The 6,299-nt window shown below is 42.3% G+C and overlaps 1 protein-coding gene across 1 annotated transcript in view; it reads left to right on the forward strand.

The window, feature by feature from the left end:
- The window catches only part of LOC137326775 (uncharacterized), a 113,115-nt gene extending 108,481 nt beyond the window's left edge, over positions 1-4,634 (forward strand). Inside the window, exon 18 of the mRNA XM_067992170.1 lies at positions 3,744-4,634. The gene's annotated coding sequence lies outside the window, so the exon portion shown is untranslated. The remainder of the gene's footprint in view (positions 1-3,743) is intronic.
- The last annotated feature ends 1,665 nt before the right edge of the window (positions 4,635-6,299 follow it).

Here is a 6,299-nt window from a genome sequence, read left to right on the forward strand (position 1 = left end):
GCCCGGACGAAATGTATCCTGGCGACTGAGTGAGGCAAAGGAGGAGATTGCGGGGGCTCTAACACATATATTCAGAACCTCTCTGGCCACAGGGGATGTGTCAGAGGACTGGAGAACCGCTAATGTAGTACCATTATTCAAGAAAGGGAGTAGGGAAAAACCGGGGAACTACAGGCCAGTGAGCCTAACATCAGTGGTAGGAAAATTATTGGAAAAAATTCTGAAGGACAAAATTAGTCTCCACTTGGAGAAGCAAGGATTAATCAGGGATAGTCAACATGGCTTTGTCAAGGGAAGATCATGTCTGACTAATTTGATTGAATTTTTTGAGGGGGTGACTAGGCGTGTGGATGAGGGTAACGCAGTGGATGTGGTATACATGGATTTCAGTAAGGCCTTCGATAAAGTCCCCCACAGGAGACTGGTCAAGAAGGTACGAGCCCATGGAATCCAGGGTGCCTTGGCACTTTGGATACAAAACTGGCTTAGTGGCAGAAGGCAGAGGGGTGATGGTCGAAGGTTGTTTTTGTGACTGGAAGCCTGTGGCCAGTGGGGTACCACAGGGATCGGTGCTGGGTCCCTTGCTGTTTGTGGTCTACATTAATGACTTGGATATGAATGTAAAAGGTATGATCAGTAAGTTCGCTGATGATACAAAAATTGGTAGGGTGGTAAATAGCGAGGAGGATAGCCTCAGTCTGCAGGACGATATAGATGGGTTGGTCAGATGGGCGGAACAGTGGCAAATGGAATTTAACCCGGAAAAGTGCGAGGTGATGCACTTTGGAGGGACTAACAAGGCAAGGGAATACACAATGAATGGGAGGACCCTAGGCAAGACAGAGGGTCAGAGGGATCTTGGTGTGCAAGTTCACAGATCCCTGAAGGCGGCGGAACAGGTAGATAAGGTGGTAAAGAAGGCATATGGGATACTTGCCTTTATTAGCCGAGGCATAGAATATAAGAGCAAGGAGGTTATGATGGAGCTGTATAAAACACTGGTTAGGCCACAGCTGGAGTACTGTGTGCAGTTCTGGTCGCCACACTACAGGAAGGATGTGATCGCTTTGGAGAGGGTGCAGAGGAGATTCACCAGGATGTTACCAGGGCTGGAGCGCTTCAGCTATGAAGAGAGACTGGGAAGATTGGGTTTGTTTTCCTTGGAGCAGAGGAGGCTGAGGGGGGACATGATTGAGGTGTACAAAATTATGAGGGGCACAGATAGGATGGATACTAAGGAGCTTTTTCCCTTCGTTGAGGGTTCTATAACAAGGGGGCATAGATTCAAGGTAAAAGGCGGGAGGTTTAGAGGGGATTTGAGAAAGAACTTTTTCACCCAGAGGGTGGTTGGAGTCTGGAACTCACTGCCTGAAACTCACTGCCTGAAAGGGTTGTGGAGGCAGGAACCCTCACAACATTCAAGAAGCATTTGGATGAGCACTTGAAATGCCATAGCATACAAGGCTACGGACCAAATGCTGGAATATGGGATTAGATTAGACAGGGCTTGATGGCCGGCGCGGACACGATGGGCCGAAGGGCCTCTATCCGTGCTGTATAACTCTGACAATGCATTCAAAAATGCAAAAAACAGCACAGATCCTGGCAACTGGGAGAGATACATAGAACAGCAAAGGATGACAAAACAGATAGTAAGAGCTACAAAAAGGGAGTTTGAAAAGAAACTTGCAAGGAATATCAAAATCAACACAAAAAGTTTTTATAATTACATTAGGAAAAATAGGGTGGTCAAGAGCAATGTGGGCCCCTTGAAAACTGATAATGGTGATAGTGTAAATGAAAATAAGGAAATGGCAGACATGTTAAATAATTAACTTGTGTCAGTATTTACAGTAGAGGAAAAGGATATCATGCCGGACACCCCAAGGAAACTAATTTTGAATCAGGGATGGGAACTCACCATAATTAACATAAGCAAATTAACAGTAATGAAGAAAATAATGGCACTAAAGAGTGACAAATCCCCAGGACCAGATGGTTTCCATCCCAGAGTTTTAAAGGAAGTACACGAGAACATTGCAGATGCCCTAACGATAACCTTCCAAAGTTCTCTCGATTCAGGAACCGTTCCTTTAGATTGGAAAATTGCATATGTCACTCTGCTATTTAAGAAAGGTGAGGGGGGAAACCAGGGAATTACAGACTAGTTAGCATAACATCTGTTGTCAGGAAATTACTAGAGTCTATAATTAAGGATAGAGTAAGTGAATACCTTGAAAATTTTAAGCTGATCAGAGAGAGCCAGCATGGATTTATAAAGGGTAGGTCATGCCTGACAAACCTGATTGAATTTTTTGAAGAGGTGACTTAAGTACTGGACAGGGGAATGTCTATGGATGTTGGTTATATGGACTTCCAGAAGGCATTCAATAAAGTTGAAGCTCACGAATTGAGGGCAAATTATTGACCTGGTTAGGAAATTGGCTGAGTGGCAGGAGACAGAGAGTAGGGATAATGGGCAGGTATTCAAAATGGCAAGATGTGACTAGTGGTGTCCCACAGAGATCTGTGTTGGGGCCTCAACTACTCACTGTATTTATTAACGACTTAGATGACGGGATAGAGAGCCACATATCCAAGTTTGCCGATGACACAAAGAAAGGCAGCATTGTAAGCAGTGTAGTTGGAAGAATAAAATTAAAGAGACATTAATAGATTAAGTGAACGGGCAAAATTGTGGCAAATGGATTTCAATGTAGGCAAGTGTGATGTCATCCACTTCGGACTTAAAAGGATAGATCAGAGTACTTTCTAAATGGTGAAAAGCTCGAAACAGTGGAGGTCCAAAGAGACTTAGGAGTCCATGTACATAGATCATTAAAATATAATGTACAGGTACAGAAGTAATCAAAAAGGCTAATGGAATGCTGACCTTTATATCTAGAGGATTAGAATACAAGGGAGTAGAAGTTTTGCTACAGCTATACAAAGCCCTGGTTAGACCATACCTGGAGTACTGTGCTCAGTTCTGGGCACCGCACCTTAGAAGGGATACATTGACCTTGGAGGGAGTGCAGTGCAGATTTACTAGAATGATACCTGGACTCCTGGGTTAAATTATGAGGAGAGATTCCCTGGAATTTAGAAGATTTAGGGGTAATTTGATCGAAGTTTTCAAGATATTAAGGGGAACTGATAGGGTAGTTAGTGAGAAACTATTTCCGCTGGTTGGGGAGTCTAGGACTAGGGAACATAGCCTAAAAATTAGAGTCAGGACTTTCAGGAGTGAAGTTAGGAAAACATTTACACGCAAAGGGTGGTAGAAGTTTGGAACTCTCTTCCGCAAACGGCAGTTGATGCTAGCTCAATTGTTAATTTTAAATCTGAGATTGATAGATTTTTGTTAACCAAATGTATTAAGGGATATGGGCCTAAGGCGGGTATATGGAGTTAGGTCATAGATCAGCCATGATCTCATTAAATGGCGGAACAGGCTCAAGGGGCTAAATGGCCGACTCCTATTCCTATGTTCCTAAGCAAGTATGCATATGTACTACAAAAGGACATGGAATTGCAGCCTTGAGGTGGGTATTACATAAAGGATACATGTTGAAGAACTATGGGAATGGTCTGACTTGATAAATCATGAGCAAATAGTGTAGATGGTATACTATGATTATTCATTCATCAGGGTCTAAATTTGTACTGCACTTTAGCAGAGGAAGTAAAATGATGGAGCAAATTGGCTAAATTTAATTGAAAACTGTGTGTGCTGTTTTCAGATGAAAACCCCTGATGTCACATCTCGGCTTGAGCTGACAACTGGCAGGCAACATTCACACCACGTAAGTGCCAGGTAATGGCCATCTTGAACAATAAAGCCCAACCATCTCACCTTATCTTTATTAGCAACACTAAGTCCCCCACTGTTAACATCTTGGAGGTCACCATTGACCAGAAACTTAAATGCAGCAGCCATATCAACACTCTGACTACAAGAGCAGGGCAGAGGCTAGGTACTCTGCAATGAGTGGGTTACCACGTGACCCCTCAAAGCCTCTCCACCATCTACAAGGCTCAAGTGAGGATTCAATATGCACTGCAGCAATTCACTAAGGTTTCTTCAACGGTATCTATCCTCTGTGACCTCAACCACTGAGGAGGGCAACAGCATTATCTCCAAGTCATACACCATCCTGACTTGCACATATATTATTATTCCTTCATCACCACTGGGTCAAAATCCTAGAATCACCACAAAGACTGCAGCAGTTCAAGGAGAAGGCATATCTCAGGACAACTAGGATGGCCAATAAATGTGGCTTTGCAGTGTCGTCCACATCCTGAGAACAAATGAAAAAGTGTAACTTTTGTTTCCTTACAGTAATGTTCATTCTTAGTTGTAATGTCATCCTTCTGGATTGCTAATAATATTTAATGAAGACAATGTCATTGTGCATAGGATAAATGATGTGACTGTATGATGCTTCAGAAATGACAGAAGTTACATCTCCCTATGTATTACTCTACATTGTGTGTTTTGGTTTTGTTGAAAAGTTCCCCCAAAGCAGAAAGGTTTACTGTCATAATGTAAACTTTCCTACTTGCTGGTTGACATTTTTTTAATTGACACAGATGTATTTACTGAAAATGAAGAATTGTATTGTGCTATTTTTGACCTGTATTGAGTTTTGTATAAAACACAACTTTAATATATTTTGAAAATTTACAAAAGATGCTGGGAATATTTTTTTATATAAAATTGGCACTAGTAAGAAACTTCAGGAAGCCAGTTTAAAATAGTTCAGTTAACATGGAGTTAGGAAAATTTGTATTCCATCATATGTCCCCTTCTTGTTTTAGATTTTTTTTTAAGTGAAGATGAGGTTGCTAATTTAATGCACTTATTTGGGCATTGGTGCTCCTATCAGTTCTTCCTGTGAAACTCAGTTAATTTTGGGCAACATTTAATTAGTGTAAAGCGTGGCTGTTTAATGTGTGATTGGTTTATTTAACTATCCAAGAAAACACTGTCCAAGATATGTTTTATGATGGTGTTGAACTTATTTAAAATTGCATGTGTTAAAATGACATATTGAAGAAGGCTGAATCCATTCATCTTGAATAGGAGCATTAGGCTATGCCCCTATAAATAGGGAATCATTCAGTGGGCAGGTAACAGTATGAAAATTATCAAATGTAAGTGATAAGGAAGCTCAAGTTTCAATATTAAATGAGATCCAATTTGAAGTAATTTTGATTTTAACTGATTTGCATTATACCTGCTTTCATTTTCGTGGCATTCATAAGAAACAGCTGGAGTATTGTGCGCAGTTCTGGTCGCCACATTACAGGAAGGACGTAATTGCTCTGGAGCGAGTGCAGAGAAGATTTACAAGAATGTTGCCAGGGCTTCAAAATTGCAGCTACGAGGAGAGATTGGATAGGCTGGGGTTGTTTTCCTTGGAGCAGAGGAGGCTGAGGGGATTCTTGATTGAGGTGTACAAAATTATGAGGGGCCTAGATAGAGTAGTACCTGTTTCCCCTAGCGGAGAGTTCAAGAACTAGAGGACATAGATTTAAGCTGATTGGCGGAACGATTGGAGGGGACATGAGGAGAAACTTTTTTACCCAGAGGGTGGTGGGTGTATGGAATTCGCTGCCCGAATTGGTGGTCGAGGCAAGGACCCTCAAACTCTTTTAAAAAGTACCTGGACCTGCACCTAAAGTGCTGTAAGCTGCAGGGTTACGGACTGGGTGCTGGAAGGTGGGATTAGAATGGGCACTTGGTTGTTCTTCGAGCTGGTGCGGACACGATGGGTCGAATGGCCCCCTTCTGTGCTGTATCTTTTCTATGGTTCTAAACATAAGAAATAGGAGCAGTAGGCCATATGGCCCCTCGAGCCTGCTCCGCCATTCGATAAGATCATGGCTGATTTTCGACCTCAACTTTTTTTTTATTCGTTCACGGGATGTGGGCGTTGCTGGCAAGGCCGGCATTTATTGCCCATCCCTAATTGCCCTCGAGAAGGTGGTGGTGAGCCGCCTTCTTGAACCGCTGCAGTCCGTGTGGTGACGGTTCTCCCACAGTGCTGTCCTTTATGAAAATATGGACTGTATTTATGAATGAGGATTTAGCAAAATATGTTATGACAATTGGGATGTATATGAATGAGAATTAAGCAGGGAAAGAAGAAGCGCCTATCGTGACTGCAGGACATCCCAAAGGAGATGTTGGAGTTTATTCTGACATTAAAAAGCTGCTCATATGGGAAGAATAAGTGATGAAATTTATTGAACTGGGCACTCGGTGGAATTGCCCTCTCAGGGATTGGGCG

This window comes from Heptranchias perlo, chromosome 10, assembly GCF_035084215.1.
Source record: "Heptranchias perlo isolate sHepPer1 chromosome 10, sHepPer1.hap1, whole genome shotgun sequence".
Classification (NCBI taxonomy): Eukaryota; Metazoa; Chordata; class Chondrichthyes; order Hexanchiformes; family Hexanchidae; genus Heptranchias; species Heptranchias perlo.